Source organism: Giraffa tippelskirchi, chromosome 2 (genome assembly GCF_054371585.1).
Source record: "Giraffa tippelskirchi isolate mGirTip1 chromosome 2, T2T-mGirTip1v1.2.pri, whole genome shotgun sequence".
Taxonomy (NCBI): Eukaryota; Metazoa; Chordata; class Mammalia; order Artiodactyla; family Giraffidae; genus Giraffa; species Giraffa tippelskirchi.
The window spans coordinates 138,460,557-138,481,740 of record NC_137276.1 but is presented as its reverse complement, the minus strand read 5'-3'; the positions used below and the strand labels follow the sequence as shown (position 1 = coordinate 138,481,740).

The window sequence follows — 21,184 nt, the reverse complement described above, 5'->3', positions numbered from 1 at the left end:
TGATGGACCTTTGGGTTTGCATTTTGGGGATATAAGCAGCGCTGAAGTGAACAGCCTCAAACATGTCTTCCAGTATGTGTATGTAAGAGCTTCTTTAAAGTATATATTTAGCAGTGGAATAGCTAGTCAAAGGAGATAGCTCAAGATAGAACAGGATTATTTTTCAAGGTCTGTGTGCCAGTGTATGCACATAGCAGCAAAGGGCAAGATCTCCTGCATTCTTTATGTATTCAGACCACTTGCCCTTACTCTATTTGCTAACCTAGGAGGTATAAAATATTATCTCATTATTACCTTACTTTTGTATTTTCCTGATAACTAAAAGGATGGAGTTTCTTTTCATATATGTATGGGCCTTTTATGTTTCCTGTTTAGTGAAATCCTGTTTATGTCTATGACCTATCCACAGGGTTTTTGTTCAGTCTTATTTATTTTAGAAGTTGTTTTTATATGCAGGATACTAATCTTTGGCTAACTGCATATTTTTCAAATATCTTCCACTAGTTTGTAGCTTTTCTTTCCCCCCAGTTTCTTTATGCTCTCTCTAAATGAACAGAAGTTCTTTCCATGTGGTCCGTTTTTATCAGTCTTTTTTTTTATGGCTAGTAATTTGTATGTCTTGTTTGACAGTGTTTTTAATTTATATTTTAATCTCTGCCCCAACTTAGATTCCAGATAACAATAAATTTTTGTTGAGGAAAAAATGAATTAGTAAATAATGGGGCTTCCCTTGTGGCTCAGCTGGTAAAGAATCCACCTGCAGTGCAGGAGACCTGAGTTCGATCCCTGGGTTAGGAAGATGCCTTGGAGAAGGGAAAGGCTACCCACTCCAGTATTCTGGCCTGGAGAATTCCATGGACTGTATAGTCCATGGGGTTGCAAAGAGTTGGAAATTACTAAGTGACTTTCACTTTCACGTGGACAGAGGAGTAAAAAAAAAATTATTTTATTTGCTAAGCACATGTCTTTTTAAATTACTAGATCAAACTCGGCACATTGGAACAAGAAAATGAGAAGAGTCTGAAGCAGCTTTTCTTCAAATGCTGGCTGTGACCAGTACTACAGATGGCCAGTGCCCCATTCACAACCCCTCACCATTTCTGTGCAGGCTAACCATGACTTCCAAATGGTTTGCCTGAGTAGGCTGGGTCTGAGCATGGGCAGGTCAGAAGTTCAAGGAATGACGTCTCTTGGGATCAGATCTCAAACAAATGACTGATGGGAGCGGGTGGATAAAACCCCCAGCTTCCTCACCTCAGCCATACTGATCTACACAGTTTTCCTCAGTGCTCAGTGGTAATTCATTAGATAACAAACCCTTTATTTACTTCTGGCTTCTCTCTTTCTCTTCCTACTTTTCTCCCTGTGTTTCTTGAGCATATCTCTGCTAAAAACTATTAGCTCCTGAATCCTTGCCTCTGGATCTGCTGTTGCAATTAAAACTGTTTGAATATCAATTTTTGACACAGGAACGTGAATGTTTGTGATTTAGGATGAGATGAATATATCTTTTTTAAAACAATTCTTACTGTTCTCCTATAGTTGGAAAGCTATTACAGGGTGAAGTGCAGAGTGAGAAGGTATACAGTTGAGGGATTAAGTGGGCTCTGGGGCTAAACTATCTGGATTGAGTCGTGGCTTTTTCATCACATTTAATTTACCTAAGACCTCTGCCTCACTTTTCTTACCTGTAGTATTGAGATAATTGTAATATCTACTTCATGGGCTATTTTGAGGACTAAATGGGTTAATAGAAGCATGGTGCTAAAACTAGTGTTTGGCTGATGGTAAATGTTGCACAGATAGTAGAAATTTGTTGTGTCCTGTACCTTACTGGAGCCATTAAATAAATGCATCAACATCTCTTGATATATTTTGGGCTTCCCTGGTGGTTCAGATGGTAAAGAATCTGTTTGCAATGCAAGAGACCCAGGTTCGATCCCTGAGTCAAGAAGATTCCCTGGAAAAGGGAATGGCTACCCACTCCAGTATTCTTGCCTGGAGAATTCCATGGACAGAGGAGCCTGGCAGGCTACAGTCCATGGGGTCGCAAAGAGTCAGACATAGCTGAGTGACTAACATTTTTACTTTTTGATACATTTTAGGACTAAAAGATGAGATGGTTATGAGTTTCTTCTTGCTTTATGTATGACATTACAATTAGACTCTGTTGAAATCTTAGATAGTCTGATCTAACCATTCAAAAATAATTTTTCAATTGTTTTTAGAAAAAAGTTCTAATCTCATGAGTGTTCAGCTCTACTCTGAGATTATAATGGATCTCCTTTTAGTGCCTGGGGGGAAGGAAAAATGCCAAATGAAAACAGATTTCTCTGTAAATCTATACTTTTCATTTTTCTTTAACTCAAGAATACCTTTACTCTTATTTGCTGGAGGTTTCAGGGGGAGAAGAGGGAATTAAATAAAGAAGGTTTTTGTCCCCTCAAATAACATTCCAGAAGGCTTGATTCTGTTAAATGGATGGAGCTGTAATTTGAATCTGTCTGGTTACCAAAGAAGGCGCTTCCATGAACATTTTCTTCACGAATTTTTGATATTCTCTCAGTAGATCTGACATGAGTTTCCTAAACTTTTCTCTTTTTATGACTAATAATTGCAAAGAAATTAGTATTTGGATGTCATCTATAGCCTTTAATAGTGTGACTTGCTGTGTAGAAAGTAGGCTTTATCAGAGACCCAATTTCAAAGATCGATTCTGTGTTAACCTAGATATTTTCTTTACATTTGACCCTATTTCAGACACAGCTTGGTTTAATGGCAAGAAAATGGGATTTGAAGCCAGAAAACCTGGCATTCTCTCCCCCTTAATTAGATTTGTGACACTGGGGAAAGTTACTTTAACATTTTAAGCTTTGGTTTCCTCATCTGGGAGGTGGGGGGAAAAATGAAATCTAGTTCATAGGGTTGTATAAATGGCAAAGTGGAATACAAAGATTGATCACTTCTTAAGCAAGTTTTATTTTTCTCATGGAACTTTTAAATTATTCCAAATCAATTTTTTTTTTGAGCAGCAAAATAATTTTATATATAGTAACTTCCCCCTTTATCTTCTTTGTGATTCCAGAAAGATAATCATGATGAAAAATGTTCGTTGTCAATAAGAACATACTCTCATGTAATTCAAACTCAAGCATTTCAGTTGAACTGATGATTTTGGCTCTTTGGTCAAAATATAAGTTTCCTGAGAATAAACAAATAAAAATAAAATTTCTGATTTTTCTTATCCATGATAATGTTTATTTTTCAATGTTACTTATTTATCTATTTTAGTCAGTCAACACATAGTTTTGGAGCCCCAATTATGTGTTAGTTACTGTACAAGGCACTGAAAATTGAAAGAGAATTTTTATGTGTGGCCATTTGGTATCAATTTTAAAAGAGAAAGCTGTCATTTCAGTAATACTTTTTGCTAATCTAAATCATATCAAAGAAACTGACATTTAGAAAAGCCATTTAGCTAGAATTTCCTTTTTTTTTAATCATAGATGCAGAACTAATTACAAAATATGAGCACAATGCAATATTTTTCCACAGCTATGTAAACAAAGACATGCAAACAAATAAGGAGATATGGATCTTCTCACCATATTCAGAAATAGCCAGTTGTAGTCTGTTCCTTAGGTCAACATATTGCAAAAGATAACTGAAATTCCAGCAAGTGCCTATATTATTAACAGTGGAATTGATGCCATTATAACTTGTAAACATCCAGATGAATATAGCCAGATATACTGAAGAATGATTAAGTGTTGTAACCTACTATAGTACTTAATAATGTTACCATTTTCCCCCATTATTGGAATATTGTATCTGCTTGAATTAACGCTTATAATGGTGCTTTACTGCTATTGTCTGCTTGTTTTTCTCTTGATTTATGTGGTTAGCAGACTGAATCCAATTTTTGTTGAATTTTTTCAACGAAGGGAGTTTAGCAGAAGCATAAGTTCTGAATAAACTTTAAATAAAGATATTAAAAATACAAAAGACAGTGACTTTGGTGCTCTAATCGTCTATAGCAAGAAAACATATAGTTTAAGAGGAAACATGGGTTCACAAGAAGATAAATGGACATATAATCCAGAGGCCAGTCGCTGGCAGAATTTCTTAGTTTGATGTGACTCTCTCTTTGACAGTTCTCCTAAGGTAGGTTATTTTGGAGAAAACATATGTTTCCATTTTCTCTCCCTCTGCTTCCCTTTGAGTCCCCAGGCTCCACTAAGGTCACAGAAACATTAAGGCTTTTGTCACTGTGATTAATAGCTCTTAAGATCATCTTTAATTCACTCACTAATGACTGAGGGTCTTTCTGCTCTCCAAGTAATCGGGTGATGTATGAGTCGATAGCACACCTTGTGCCAGAGGTGAAAATCATTCAGGCAATGCAAATATTGTCACGGGAACAAATGTTTTCCCTGTTAATAAAAATTAATGAATTCTACCCAGGAGCTAGTTAAAGAAGCTGTGGCACAGGCGGTCCAAGCACAAAAAACTTCTTACTGCTAAGAATCACTTACGTTTCCTTTCTAAGATATAGAAAAAGACATGATTGCTGCATCTTTCTACATTTCCATACATGATGAAGCAGTGACAATCTAATACAATGATAGAAATGCATTATGTTGTTTCTAAATTAATTGTTCAGGGTCCTGATTCTATTTTGGATTGTGAACATTGGCATCTTATTTATTTTAATCTTGGTTAAACTGCAGGCTTCTAGTCCTGGAGTGGTCTAATGAATACATTCCTCTCTTCATAGCCTAGTTAAAACCAAGAATTATAGTGGTCAGGGTTTACAACTATAAAATGATGTAATGAAATTTAAATTTGAAAAACTCTTTGTAACACATCATAAAAGATTGATGAAACAGACTGGAGATTAATAAGTGATTTGAATAGTTTTGAGAGCAAAAGCAAGAAAAACACATTTGTTAACTCTATCCTTATATTTACTGAATTCTTTAAAAATCAAAACATCGCCTCTTTAAAAATTTGTCTCACATCATTAAAGCTTTTCCCATAATATGTCTATCTGAACCCTCAGTTCATTCTGTAAGACAATAATGTACAATATTGTGAGAAGGTGCCTACTCTTTATGTGTTGAAACTTGATGTCGAGCAAAAAACGTCTTTTTGTTTCATTTTGATAGTCCATGATTCTTTCTTCTAATGACCAAAATCCATTGTCTCAATGGAATAAATATTTCTGAAATAGCTCCCAGTCCTTCTCCTATCATTTACATCTTAGAACACGAAAACAGTAAACTTTTAAAGACATTATTTTACCTCTCCACAGTGCTTATCTACAAAGGAACATATTACTGAGAAGGGAAAAAAGCTCGACTTGTTACTATTATTTCTGGTAGGCACCCAAAGAGAGTAGCTAATTTGCTCTTCATCAATGCCAAGGACAAATTAAAGAAAAACTAACTGAATTATGCATTTATACTTGCTTGCTTTTAAAGTGTGCTTCTTTTCCTAAGAATGTCTGCAAATATCAAAATTTTGACTGTATATTTTGTATATTATCTCAGAATCTATTTGTATACTTTTAAAATGAATTAAATTTTAAAAATATTAAAGGACATGTGACACTCCTTATTTAAATACACTGAATTTTAAAAATACTAAAAAGGAAACAAAATTATTAGTTAATTAGTTTGAAACTGAAGAATGGGTATAATTGAAGAGGCTGCTTCTGCTAGTCTCCGTTATTAAGAACAAGCCCATTTTTTCCCCAAAGTGAATTCAGATAATAGCACATGTGTGTGTATACTGTTGTGTCAGACTTTGCCAGGCTCCTCTGTCCACAGAATTTTCCAGGCAAGAATATTGGAATGAGTTGCCATGCCCTCCTCCAGGGGGATCTTCCCAATCCCGGGATCAAACCTGTGTCTCTTGAGTCTCCTGCATTGGCAGGTGGATTATTTACCACTTTGCCACCTAGGGAGCCCCAAAATAGCACTACTGTGTTCAATTTGGAAGCAGGGTTTTTCTCTAGATTGGTGCTTCTTCAAAGGTGGTCCCTGGATCATTAGTATTCAAATCACTTAGGGGCTCACCCATAGTCATGATAAACCTCTGGGGACAGGCCTGGATATTTGTAGTTTTAAAAGGCGCCCCAGATGATTTTTATACCAAGGTTAAGAACTACTGCTCTCAATGTTATTGGGAGAAATTTCATCATGACAACATTGGTTGTAATTACTGAGACTATTTATTTTTTCATTCACATAAAATGAATTTTCCACAATTGGGTTTCATTGTTTCTATAAACTTTTGTATCTTACTCTTGATTCCAAAAGAAAAATGTTGAGTTTACACAGCTTCAGTACATACCTGGTGGGTAAAGGGTTTGGGCAAGTGCAGACAACAAGGAAATCAAATATGAGCTTTTTTTTTTTCCAAAAGTTCTAATCACATAGTAAACAGTTAGAATTTACACGGGTCTTTATTTAATTAAGCCTGAGAACCACTATTTAGTTGCAGCTGGAGCAGACTCTTGGCACAGAATAGTGTAGCCTTTAACCTTTCCCCTTTTAACTGTGCTTATAAGAATGTGTGTGTTTCTTTAAGAAGGTTCTGTGTATCTTTAAGCACTGTTTGTAGTTTTTGATATAAGTATCACCTCACAGTGCATACATTTTAAAATCCAATACTAAAGAGAACAGATGAAATAGATGCATAGATTAATTGGACTCTTTGTAATCTACAAAGTTGAAGTTATTTATCCATATGGTGAATTTCCATATTTGAAAGTTTTTCTGGCTGGTAGTTTTTAATGAAGAATGTGAGTGTGTGTGTATGTGTGTGCGTGTGTGTGTGTGTGTGCACGCGTATGTGTGTGTGACTTTGACACCTGCTTTGCTGTTTCATGGGTCTTTTTTCACTCCCACACTTCCTTGTTGTTGAATATACTTAAGAAACTTTTTGAAATCAGCTAAGGCTAAATAAAAACAAAGAAAACAAAAGAATGGCAGTAGTAGTTTCATATTATTCATGCCAAAGTGGCAGAATTAAATAGGATCCTTACCAGGTCTCAAACTCTTGGCCCCCTGGGCTACAAGTGAGTTGCTGATATATATAGGCTCGGTTAAGCCAACACGTAAATCGAACATGCAAATAAACAAACAAGGAAACCTTACTCAAAAATCCAAACTTCTGACTTCTCTTGAAGTATCAGACCATCTGGCCATACCAGGCCAGTTTTGTACATGGCATCAAACAACCATGGCCAAATGGCAACTGCCCCCCTTGGATGAGGCAGGGCTTTTCCAGTCCCCCTGTCTTTACCATCCTCTATTGCTTTATACCTCATTTACCTTTTATGTTTGACCCTTGTAGGGATTTACATATGCAGGCACTAATCTATGAGAATGAACAGAGATCCTAAATAAAATAATCTGAAAAGCTCAAAACCATGCATATTTGGTTTTAGGGTTTATGGCAGACCAGTCTACCCAATTGTATTCACCTTGGCAGTTGTACTCACAAATATTAGTTTGTGAGACCTTGAGTCCAATTGGGTGAATAAATCAGGAAATCTGATTGGGATTACTAATTACAGAAGTCAACTTGAGCTCAAAGTTTAAAATATGGACTTTCCTCCCCAACATTTGTTGGAAGAGACCATTATTTCTTCAAATGGATCTTAGAATACTATAATTCTGGAAGATGCTGCTCTTGATAACGTTCTACTAGCAAAGGTAAGCCAGTGGGCAGTGCCAACTTTAGAAAATAATTATCAAGACATCTAAGCATGGTACTGTAGCCTCTTAGTAACCACAGGAAGTTCCCAGCATCCCTGCCATAAGCCCGAGTTTTCAAGGCTGACAGATAGCAGCTACTCCCTTCCTACCCCGCCCACTTGAAGAAAGGCCATAAGTTCAGATTTCCCTACCAGATAACAACTTTAGGTTTGTCTAACTCTGCCGTAAGTCTTTTGGCATGGTCCAACTGTGTCTTTCAGAGGACACATCTTATCTTTTTATTAGCAAACAGGATGGCTTAGATATAGCTTTATAGGATATTTGCTGGAGCATAATTTAATATGACTCATTTCCCCTTAAATGTAAAGACAGTGACTGAAGCAGACATGGGGAAAACCAAACCCCAGAATGTTGTAGTAAACTTGCACTTGAAAATGTGTAAAATTCTGCTGGAGCTGAGGGATTTATTTAGAATGACTTGGCATTCTTTGCTTGGATGTCTAAATAAGCCTTGTGATACCATTTTTGGCCTCACTTTGAACCTAGTGTAATAAAGAAGGAAATGAAAGCAAAGGTAAACTTAAAGTATTGTTTTACTCTAAATGCTTTCAGTAAAGGGTCTTGTTATCTAATGATTGGTACTAGATGGCTGGTATAAATCGTACAGTCTGTTCTTTGCACTCATGGCTAAAAGGAGGTGAAGGCAAAGGAAATCAATTGGAACTAGCAGGTAACAAATGACCAGTCTTAGGCAAACATAGCAGGTGGGGAAAATAGACTTGTGTACTAAGATTACTAGGAAACAGTGAGTGAAAACTTTTTCTTCTCTTTTAGAATTCAGTGCAATTACACAAAGTAACTAATCGCACAATTATGAAAGTTGGGGCTGTTTTATCTGTTACCACTGTGGGGTGAGAGCTTGGGTGCTACTAGTTTTTTAAAGGTCTACTTAAAAAAAGTACTGGCTTCAAAATATGAATGAAAGAGGTAAAATGAAAGTCACTAAACATTTATCACTATGGTACTACGTTGGCCAGCCAACTACAATTCAGCCCATCTAGTGTTTGAATTATACTGAATATAGGATGTGGGTACATCTTAATTTTTGATTTGATGTAAGTTGCAGCTTCCAAAATTAAGTAGCTAGACAGACAAAAGTCTTCAAATGGCCCTGATGATCACATTTTATAGCTATATAACATTTTCTGCCAGATGCCATTCAGAATATTGGAAATGAGGATTTATTAAAAAACAAATTACTTTTAGCTAGTTCTGTGAATGGGATGGACTTATTGTTCAAAGCCAGATCTTGCTGGGGCAGGCATCAATGGCCTTTCCATTTCTGCCTTCTTGGAACTCATGCTATTCTTATTTATTTTCAGCATTTACTATTATTATTTTTTTTTTACAGTTAAGTGTCCCTTTGAAGTCTCCAAAGTATAAGTCAATTATATCTCTGAAGAGACAGTGGGGCTCTTTACTACATACAGATCACCTAATTGTGCACTTGTATCATTCCTTTCACCTGTGTTCAAGCAATTTTTATGAACATTATTTGATCTTCACAACAATCCATTGATATATAGAAATTTTTGGGATCGCTGATCCCATCTGACCAGTTACAACAGAGAGGCTGAGAGCTGTAGTAACAGTGTCAGTTATACAACTCTTGAGTGTGGAAGGCCCTGGAACCCAAATCTTCTCATGTCAAATCCATTCAACCTATTCATTAAAATATTCATGCAGCTTCTGGACATGTATAAATTAGGATATTTCTTGAGCAAGATTTTCAAGATGTTTTCTTCTCATAAATTTTACTATGATCTGACAGAAAAGTTGTTGAATATGTGCTTTGAGGTGCATACCATCCTAGGCTCTGGGTTTATGATAGAGAATAAGGTAGATTCTGTCAACACTGGAGCTTAATTTGGGGTTGTATTCACCACTTAGACTAAAACTGAATCAATGTGAGCTGTTAGTTTCACTACAAAACTTTTTAATTATGAAAATGAAATCTCTTACACACACACACACGTATGTGCGTGCACTACCCTGGTGGCTCAGACAGTAAAGAATCTGACTGCAAAACAAGAGACCTGAGTTCTATTCCTGGGTTAGGAAAATCCCCTGGAGAAGGGCAAGGCAACTGACTCCAGTATTCTTTCTTGCCTGGAGAATCCCATGGACAGAGGAGCCTGGTGGGCTACAGTCCATGGGGTCACAAAACAGTTGGACACTATTGAGTGACAAACACTTTAACTTTTACCACATCACTTCTAGTGCAGTAGACACACGCATATACACCCCCTACCCTGCCCCAACACACAGTGCTTTGATAGGAGGTTTGATTGACTTGTCCAACAGTTTTGGAATCGTATAGTAATCCGACTTCTCATTCTGTTATTAACTGCCAAAGCCATTTATAGTAGAGGATTTCAGTGTCATAGAAATTTGTACTTCTAAAGGACTTTAGAATTGACTCCAGTCTCTCATTTTACAGATTTTGATACCTTGACAATTGTTTTTAGATGAAATTAATTAACACTCTGTCTGTTGTTTCCAGGACTTCATTTGTGCCGCATACTTTAGTTTTTGGCTTTGTTTTATAGTTCTCCACTTGTCTGGCTCTTCTCCTAGACCATGAATTTCTTTAAGGCAGGATCTCTTTTCATTTTCCTTGTCTCTTCTTTTTAATTCTATCCCCTCCTGGTACCTGATCCAGAACTTTCTGGGCGGTGGCAGAGTAAAAACTTAGACCCAGGGCTTCTGCCTTTGAGTCCAATGCCTTTCATCACAAAAATCTCTCATTGTTTTGGTTTGTTGGTCTAAAAGAATAGATAAAATCTTTAAGGGCTTTGTTTCTAACAAATAGTTTGAGATAAAAAATATTTTGTGAATACAAAAAAAGTACAGTAGAGTTACCGCTACATCATTGGCATGCTTCAACAAATTTCCAAGATTTGCCTGTTCATTTTCTAAGGCTGCCATAATAAAATGCCACAGATTAAGTGGCTTAAACCTCAGAAATTAATTTTCTCACAGTTCTGGAAGCTGGAAGTTCAAGATCAAGGTGCTGGCAGGTTTGATTTCTCCTGATGACTCTTTCCTGAGCTTGCAGATGGAGGTTGCCTTCTTCCTGGGTCCTTGTATGGTCTTTCCACAGTGCAAGCATAATGTCTGTGTCCTAATCTCCGCTTCTTATAAGGACATATTGGATTAGGCCCACTTTAGTGACCTCATTGTTTATTTAATTACCTTTTTAAAGACCTATTCTCCATTTAACTAATTCTCCATATATAGTTAAATTCTGAGGTACTGGAGCTTACAACTTCAAGATATGTGTTTGTGGGGGACATAATTCAATTCATAATATTGATTCACCTTTTCACTGATTTTTTTCTATATTTTGTTGTCGTATCAGGTACCATTCAGTTGATTAGTTGTATCCGACTCTTTGTGACCCCATGGACTGTAGCCTGCGAGGCTCCTCTCTCCATGACATTTCCCAGGCAAGAATACTGGAGTGGGTTGTCATTTCCTCCTCCAGGGCATCTTCCTGACCCAGGCATCGAACCTGTGTCTCCTGAATTGGCAGGCAGGTTCTTTACCACTAAGTCACCAGGGAAGCCTTCAAACGCACTTATTTTGCCCTGAAAAGGAGTTTGATGGTAAAAAAATAAAAAGATAATAGTAATAGTCCCCAAACTTCTCTCTGTGATAGTGGTACTATTTATTTTAATAAATATTCTCTCCCTGGCCATCCATCTTCTGTTCAAGATGTGCTGCAAATTACTTAGAACGTGATATACTCACACTTGAGTTGAGGTGTCTATCAGTTTAATATGTCAAGTTCACCACAATTGTTTGGTCAATACAAGGTTGCCTTTCTTTTTTTCCCCTAAATTGAAGTATAGTTGATTTGGGCTTCCCAGGTGGCACTAGTGGTAAAGAACTCACCTTCAATGCAAGAGACATAAGAGATGTGGAATTATACTGCATTAAAAACTGAAAAGAATAGCATTTGGTAAAGAAAATAGAGACTAGTATAACTCTGTGAGGGCTTCCCTCATAGCTCAGTCAGTAAAGAGTCTGCCTGCAATGCAAGAGACCCAGGTTCGATTCCTGGGTGGGGAAGAGCCCCTGCAGACGGAAATGGCAACCCACTCCAGTATTCCTGCCTGGAGAATCCCATGGACAGAGGAGCCTGGGAGGCTACAGTCTGCCAGGGGTCTTGGGGTTGCAAGAGTTGGACACAACTGAGTGACTAAGCATACACACACACACACACACACAACTCTGTGACTTTAAATAATAGTATATAATGAAACATCATGATTTTGATAGAAAAAGAGAAGGAGAAAAGCTTAAAAATTATGTATCAATTAGCATGTCTGTAACATTTGAGGAAGGAGAAGGAATGGTAACCCACTCTTGTATTCTTGCCTGGAGAATTCCGTGGACAGAGGAGCCTGACGGGCTACAGTCCGGTGGGGATCACAAAGAGTCGGACACGACTTAATGACTAAACAACATCTGAGGAAAAGTGAGTAACGAAAAATTTAAAAGCTTTTGAAAAAGAGGTTTCACACCTTAAGAAGCTCTCTTTTGTGTATGTGTGCTTGTTGTTGAAGAAATGTGGCCCAGTGGAAAGAATTTATAGACCATTAACAACCAGGGAGCACTGGATATATAGCTGGGTATAGAGCTCCCTGGTTGTTAATATCCTCATCTGTAATTTAGGGGTTGATTAATTTATTTCTAATGAGGGTTGTCACCAAGATTTAATTTATATACAGGTGTATAGTGTCTGGCACATAGTAGGCATTCATGAAATGCCAGTCTCTTCCTCCCATGGTCTCCACTTGCCTTATGTTACTAACCTGATGGTTGCACGATATCAACATTTTATGGTTTCACATTTGGAAAAGGGAATCTCAAGCCTGTATTGTACAATTTTCTCTGTCCTGTGTGCAGCTCAATAAATCTCATATTAACTGTAATTACTCTTCTAGCCCTTTTACTTCGGTAATTACTAAACTTGTGACTGCCGTAAACTGGCTTGCATATGTTTCATGCTCTTAGTGCAGAAAACTATTCATTTACTTCAAATCAGATGGATTTTAAAAGGGGAAAAACACTTTTAAGCATGAGTGAACTAAGAAGGAAGGAGGGCGACCATCAATTTACCACCATGTCTGGAAGCTTTAGGCATCTGCTGTGAACACAATGATGTTATTAACCAATCTCCCAGTGAAGCGCCTGAGCAGCAGAGGCTCCTTCACCCTGTCTAGGTGTCCACCATCTTGAAATTGTGCTATGTTTGAGCATGGGCTGCATCTCAAGACTATAAATGACTTTTTCATTAAACTGTGTCCCCAGGTCTTCCCAAGGAGTGTGCACTTACCTGGCAGAACCATCAAAAAAATGCTGTTGACATATTTCTTATAATATTAAAGTCTGTTAGCTGATATCTTCACATGGGCTTTTAGAAAAATCTGAATTACAATGTTTACAACAGATTCAATAAAAATGATATTTTTGTGTTAGTAGAGCTTTTCGAGATAGTTTACTAGGTAATTTTATTAACTAACTTTTCAAATGGAAAAGTATTTCAGCAATATTTATTGTGGAATATTGTTAAATACAAAAAATAGCAAAGAAAAACATCACACATAAGCTTATCCTCAGAAATAACCACTTTCAACATCTTCTCATCTTTTTCCCTCTGTATGAATCTTATCTGATCAAAAAGGGCATCTCTTCATGCTATCGGTTTTGAAAATCTGTCACTCAGTACGTTACATATATTTTCTCATGTTGTATGATACTATTCTTCAACATATGGCTGCTTTGAATTCCATTGTATTTATTTTCTCAAAGCTTGTGTTGTTAGACATTTGATTGTGAATATTTTTTCATGATCATTAACAATGCTATAACAGTCATATATATTTCAGTTGAATGGTTAAGCGTGTGGGCTTTTGAATATGCACCATTGATTGCTGTTTGATTAAGGGACCTTTACAAAATTTCCATGTCTTCAGCCAGTGTGGATAAAGTGATAGTACATTTCTCTGAGAGTTGTGCTTATATGCTGGATATAAAGTCTTAGGACAATGCCTGCTTTGTAATACATGCTCAACAAATGTTATATATGATTGTTCTTTATTAGATATATTTTCCCACATGGTCTTATTTCTAGAAATGAAATCTCTGAATCAAAGGTCATAATAATTTTTTATCTTTTTATTCAAATGAATAATGATGGGCCAGATTTGGACAGAATCTGAGGGAATACGTATATGCTAAATAAAGGTTATGTGCATGGGTAACTCAAGTTTGTGACTCACAGTTCTGTTTTCTACTGGAAAAAGCATGGAAATGAACATTCTTTCTCTCTTAATTGTTGAGTTATTCTGTATGCCACTGAAGTCATCTGTGTAGAATATAAAAAATGGAAAGTGCTGCAAGGTCCTCTGAGATGAGGGAATTAGATTTTTATTCTGTAAGCTTATAAATTTTCATTGATTCCAACTGGTTATCTGGGGTGTATGCAGGTAGGGACTTTCTGCAAATGAACATTAAGTTTTTACTTTCCCCCTTTTCCTCTGTTTAGCTTGGGACATCTGGGTCTGGCTTTTCTTATTGTAGCTGAGCTGAATATACGGTATGGGGTGTTTCTGTAGTATATAAAAGAGCCTTTCCTTCAACAGAATCTGAAACTCTTCCAAAGTCAGAAGGAGAAAAAAATCCTAACCCTGAAAGAAATCACTTGTTCGACTGTAATAATCTATTGAAACTGGTTAAAGCATTAAACAAAAAAATAAATGAATCAGATAGTTAGAACTAGTATGTCAGGAAAATAGACAGAACATAAAATGCCTCTGGAATCTGTAGGATATTTTCTGGTACAAGGGGGTTTCTGAGTCATGGTTCATTTACAATGTCTGTTTCCTCACTCAGGGAAGGGTTTCTAATAGATTCAAGGAGACGCTAAGCTTTGCAAATGTCTTGCTCAAATAAAGGCAGCTCTGTGAGGGATAGATTTGTTCTGTTTATGGAGAAAACTTGCCAGTCATGTTTCACATTGTGTACCCTTCAGAAGAACAACCGTCTTCTTTCACGTCATGGTGAAGATGGAGGCTTGTACAGTCGTGACTTCAAGATCTCAGATCAGAGGGGTCATGAGCCGTGACTTTTTTAGACTAACTGGAGATTGACCGCCAACTTGTTCCGGAAGTTGTGGTAGACTTAGAGAAATGTACTGCTGGTCAGATCAGAAAGAGTTTGAAAGCCATCCTGAAGTTTTACTACCATAAAATCTGATGGAGGGTTTAGCTGTGTCACTGAAAGGATGCTATTTTCAGCTTTTAAACCAGAGCATCATGGTCTTTGCATGGTAGGGATTTGATGAAACCTCTGCAGTCCTGAAGATGCTTGTCTCAGTTTTCAAGGTTAGACTAAGAAATTTAGCTCTTGAGCCAGTCCTACAGGAGGTGGTCTCCCAGAATAGTGAGTTTTTCTTTATTTCAATTGTAATAACTATGGGACTGTTGAGAAGATGATGAAATGTCATAGACTTAATGGAAGCATTCAGCATTTGACTATAAATTCTGGCAGAGAAGAAAGGTACATTTTTTGGCTTGCTTGCATCTTAGACTAAATCTCTGGGACCATTGGAAACCATGTAAATATCAACTCACTATGTCAGGCCACATCTGTCTTCTACATACATACCAACATTGGTTTTGGTTCAGGGTTAAATATTAACTCTCTGATAATTAATGATGATTTAATTATTAACATAATGAGGATTCCATATCAGAAAGAAGTATTCAAAACCTATGAAGCACTTTGAGTAGGACTTAGGAGAACTGAGTTTTTGTTTTTGTTTATATGATACTATTGAGTTGGAACAAGTCACGAGCCTCATCTGAGCCTCAGCTTTCTCATCTAAAATTGGAGTTATATTTAGTGGTTCCCTTATGTCCCTTATACTGCTAATGCATCTTATTAGGAGCCATGTTCAAAAATTCTCATTAATGTCAAAGATCTTTAAGAAGACTTCCCATCAAAAATAAGTCTGTATGATTAGTTTCAGCAAGCTTTTCTATAGTATCCTTATTGTATTAGTCAAGTTGGGCTGCTATAATAAGCCGCCATAGACAAAGGGGCTTAAAAACAGATACTGATCACATTTCTAGGGACTGAGAGGACAGAGATCAGGGTGCCAACATGATCACGTCCTGGTAGGGGCTCTCATTCTGGCTTGCAGATGACTATCTTGTTGCTATATTCTCTTATGATGGAGAGAGAACAGGTGGGGTGGAGGAGTGCTTTAGGGTCTCTTCCTCTTCTTATGAGACCACTAATCCCATCATGAGGGCATCAGCCTCATGATCTCTTCTAAATCTACTATCACATTGCAGGTTAGGGATTCAGCATTTGAATTTGGGAGGATACATCAATCTGTAACACTCATCTTTCAAAACAGAGTGTGATTTCCTCCTATTTACTCCTTGTTTTTTTGTTTGTTTGCTTTTTTTGGTGGGGGGGGTGATTTTTTTTTTTTTTTCTGTTCTGCACTGCATGGCATGTGAGATCTTAATTCCTTGACCAGGGATCAAACCCATGACCCCAGCATTGGAAGTGTAGAGTATTAACCATTGGACTGTCAGGGAAGTCCCCCTATTCACTACTTCTTAATATTTGCAAAAGATCCTATATAGTTTCCTTCTTTCAGAGAATCAGAAATTTTAAAGTTAAGTATAGTTATGAGTTCTAAGGAAACAAAAATTTTTAATGGAAAGGAACTGTAGATGAACTCTTCCCTGTAAAGCTAAAGAGGTTAATTGGCTTCTGGAAGGTGCCTTTCTTTTTTCTTTTTCCTCTTGGAGCCTCCATGTATGAAGTCTTCATTTAAGAAACTTCTGTCTCTTATGAATCAAGAACATTGTAATGAATCATAACACCCAGATTCATAGCAATCCTTGCTACTCAAAATGTGGTTCACCAATGAGCAATATTAGAATTCCCTAGGAGCTTGTTATAAATTCAGAATCTCAGTCTCTACCCAGATCTACTGAATCAGAACTTGCATTTTAACAAGACCTCAGGTGATTTCTCTGCACTTTACAGTTTGAGAGACACTCTTAGAACATATAGAACATAGACTTATGATCTCAATTTAGTTATTTCTTCAGTGGGCTTCCCTGGTGGGCTCAGATGGTAATGAATCTGCCTGCAATTCGGGAGACCCTGGTTTGATCCCTGGGTGGGGAAGATTCCCTGGAGAAGGAAATGGCAACCTACTCTCCAGTATTCTTGCCTGGGAAATCCCAGACAGAGGAGCCTGGGGGGCTACAGTCTATGGGGTTGCAAACAGTTCATGAGGTTGCAGAGTCGGACACGACTGATTGACTAACACTTTCTGCTTACCAGAGTACTCTTTTGAAAATAATTATAGTTTATTGTTTATCTTCTCTGTACTATGCCAAGTGTCTTATTTTGAATCTCCACAACAAGGTTAGTAGTGTTTTATTTTGCATATAAAAATATGGGTATTCAGAGGGGTAAAGTAACTTGTCCACGTTTGCATGCTAGTGAATGACAGAACTTGGATTTAAAGAGGATTTTTCTTACTGTAAATTCCATATATTTTTCACTAGGCTATATGGTTTAGGCTTTATTTAATGCACATTGATGTATTAGGGGACCTGGGTAGGCAAATCTTTGCTAAAAGTAAAATTTAATTTTTAAGGCTATTGATTTTGGGAAGATTTTAATATTAATATCTTAGGCCTTAAAAATGAAAGTAATTGTTCTTTTAAATTTCACTCAATGAAGTCAAATTTCTTAGACATGTTAGACAAAAACTTTCGGGTTCTAGGTCAAGGAAAAGAAACAAAGTTTCATACTTGTAAAAAGAAAATTTACTCTTTCCCTGTGATTTACTTTACTTTGGGAATAATATTGTGTTTCTGTTATAAACTGAGTTGCATTATTTATAGTTTTTCCATATTTGATATCCAGTTTAAACTTTGATTATATTAGACACCATTCAGGAATATAAATGATCATGGTGTCCATTTTCTGTTATTGAAACACATCAATTTTCTCTTCACTGTTACACTAATTCCTCATAAGTTTTAATGTCACACACAGCAACTTGGGCAACAAATAAAATAAAATAACAAAAATAACAACAAATAAAATCTGAGCCTCAAACATATTATTGGGAATATTTATTGGTCTAAGTAAGCTTTCCACTGGTAACTGTTTTTTAAAAATGAGAACCTATATAAAGAGCAAAATAAGATACTTAATAATTCTTATTTGTTTGCACAACATAGAATATTATATCATGAGGCATAAATTTTCTTCTTCTTAAGGTTGTCTAGGTTCTTTACCAAAAGTTAATTGCCTGGTTCTTAACTGCCTGCTTATTCTTTTTAAGAAGCCTAGATTCTTGCTTGGATTACTGTAGATAATCTATATTAGAGAAAAGAGAATTTTAGTCATATCCACCTATTTATTGTTCGGGTCCCCCTCTAACCTTCTGAAGATGTTAACTTAGAAACCCCTGAGAATTTCTGAGTCTAAACAGTGACATCTTCCAACCTTAATATAGAGAAGAGTTGTAAGGACTGGAAACATAAAGAAGAAAAAAGTGAAATGATTTTTTAAAACAGAAGGATGTACTGTAATTGTTTGGTTTACCAACCAGAAGAAGGGAGTATTCTCATTGGTTGGCCTAGGCTACAAAGACAGGGTAGTGCAAACAGGCAGCAGGAGGAAAGGTTGGGACCAAAGGAAAGTAAGAAGGAGTATAGGGTTTAAGCCATCATGGCACCATGTAGAACATACTAGAGAGATGGCAGGAATTAGACTTATTGACAGTGGACTATCAGACTATCTGATAGTGGAGTATCACTAGCAGAGGAGATTGGCAATAGACATGGGGGAAGAAAGCAGAGATGCCATCTAAAATGGCACAGCAATCTGAAAATACTCATTGTAACAAACAACTCTGCATTTCTTAATGGTGTCCTGAAACAGCTGAAATCTCACATGGTGCAATACTTGTGTTCCCAAAAAAGAGTAAAGAAGAAGATAATGCACTTTAAGAAGATTGTTCACAGTAAATGATCAAAATTTAAGAGCCACCAGAACCTAATAATTTAGCCCTGAAGAATCTAGAAACCTTACCCTGTTTCCTGGTTGTTACAGATTGTAGACGTCTTCTTGTTAGACCGTGTGTCACCTCTCAGTGAGTTCTCTGAATGTCATTCCAACAGGATTGGAGTTTGTCATGACCACAGTGACTTCATAGGAGATGTAAGTTACAAGAAAAATACTGTACATTGCCATCATTGTAAATTTGTCTACTATATATTTCTGTGGCATGTTGAGATCCTTTACAGGAGATGAAAACATACCCAGCATAAAATTGTGTTCATTTAAGAAATAGTCTTTATTTTAGATATTTTCAAAATTCTCCTATACATACCTATTTCAAAGTACATGTTCTTTTCCAGGTAAAGCATCTTCCTGTAACTTTTTAGTGCCCATCTTAAGTTAAAATGTCATGTTCTCGGGAATTATAAGCTTGGTTTGTACAGTTGCAAATTCTTCATTTTTGAAGGAAATTGGAACTGAATATGGAATCATGTGGCAAGCCTGTTCCTTGAAAATGATTCATAGTTGAGCCCAATGAGTGGGGCTGTCTTTTTCCTTTTCACTACCTGTAATTGCTTCCTTGGAGGAAACTGCCTTGCCCCAGTACTGCACACCAGTGTCCTGTGAGGAAATGTGTTTGCTAGTCGCTTAATCGCTCAGGTAGGAGGAAGCCACTGCCACAGTCTCTTCTCTTTCTTCATTTTCAACATTTCCCTCATGATTCAAATTTCAGATTTGTGGATTCTTAGAACTGAAAGAGGATCATCTAGCTCACTTATCGTGGGACATTAAAGACATGGCCAATGTTACTTTGCTGCAGGGCTTGGAGCTAGAACTCAAGTCCCGTGCTTCCCAGTTCAGTTTAGTTCAGTTGCTTAGACGTGTCTGACTCTTTGCGACTCCATGGACTGCAGCATGCCAGGCTTCCCTGTCCATCACCAACTTCTGGAGCTTACTCAAACTCATGACCATTGAGTCAGTGATGCCATCCAACCATCTCATCCTCTGTCATCCCCTTCTCCTCCCGCCTTCAATCTTTCCCAGCATTAGGGTCTTTTCCAGTGAGTCAGTTCTTCGCATTAGGTGGCCAAAGTATTGGAGTTTCAGCTTCAGTATCAGTCCTTCCAATGAATATTCAGGGCTGATTTCCTTTAGGATGGACTGGTGGATCTCCTTGCAGTCCAAGGGACTCTCAAGAGTCTTCTCCAACACCACAGTTCAAAAGCATCAATTCTCTGGTGCACAGCTTTCTTTATAATCCAACTGTCACATCCATACATGATTACTGGAAAAACCATAGCTTTGACTAGACAGACTTTTGTTGGCAAAGTAATGTCTCTGCTTTTTAACATGCTGTCTAGGTTGGTCATAGCTTTTCTTCCAAGGAGCAAACATCTTTTAATTTGATGGCTGCAGTCTCCATCTGCAGTGATTTTGGAGCCCCCCCCAAAATAAAGTCTGTCACTGTTTCCCCATCTGTTTGCCAGGAAGTGATGGGACTGGAGTCATGATATTAGTTTTCTGAATGTTGAGTTTTAAGCCAACTTTTTCACTCTCCTCTTTCACCTTCATCAAGAGGCTTCCCAGGCCAGAGGACACCATTCTCACTATGCCTGTGACAGCTGCTGAACTCGCCCAAGGCTAGCTGACTGATGGAGAGAACCATGAATTTGGGAGATGAAAAGTCTCAATTTGATGCTTGATTTGGCACTGTTGTTTTAGACTTCAGTTGTTGAGAGGAGGATTAAATTTGATTGAAGTGACGCGATGGGTCATTTCCAGTGCTTGGTTTGTTTCCCTAAGCGTAGATGCTGACTGAAAGAGATGGGACCAATTCCTACATGGCTTAAGGAGGAAAGAGGTGTGATTATGAGGATGTTTCTGTTTCTGAAGTAAAAGGGTGAGGTACATGGTTGTCTCTCTGTGGTTGAATGAACTCTTCTTGGATACTATGCTGACATTTTGAATTACTCACATTCACTTGGTGGTTCTTTAGGTTTAAACCAGAATCTTCACATCTGCCCTCTGGTATTAGTCATTTAAAATACCCTAAAAATATGCACCATCCATTCACTTCTGCCTTTCCCCTACCCTAATAATATTGTAAATCTTTGCTGAGAAAATAGCCTGTAAATGGTTAGCTCCTGCCTTCTCCTTACAAGTGCCAGGGTTAAAAATGAATATTAGAACTGGGGAGTGTTCACACACAAATGAAAAGCTTTTGACAGGCAAACCACTTCAGTATTCTTGCCTGGAAAATCCCATGGACAGAGGAGCCT

The 21,184-nt window shown here is 37.3% G+C and overlaps 1 protein-coding gene across 9 annotated transcripts in view; it reads left to right on the top strand.

Annotated features, from left to right (window-relative positions):
* MECOM (MDS1 and EVI1 complex locus) overlaps positions 1 to 21,184 on the top strand; it is a 617,068-nt gene that overhangs the window by 236,219 nt on the left and 359,665 nt on the right. For 3 of the 9 annotated variants that reach the window (XM_081570792.1, XM_081570765.1, XM_081570791.1), the window contains exon 2: positions 18,957 to 19,064. The exons of the other annotated variants lie outside the window; for them this stretch is intronic. The gene's annotated coding sequence lies outside the window, so the exon portion shown is untranslated. The remainder of the gene's footprint in view (positions 1 to 18,956; positions 19,065 to 21,184) is intronic. 9 annotated transcript variants of the gene reach the window in all.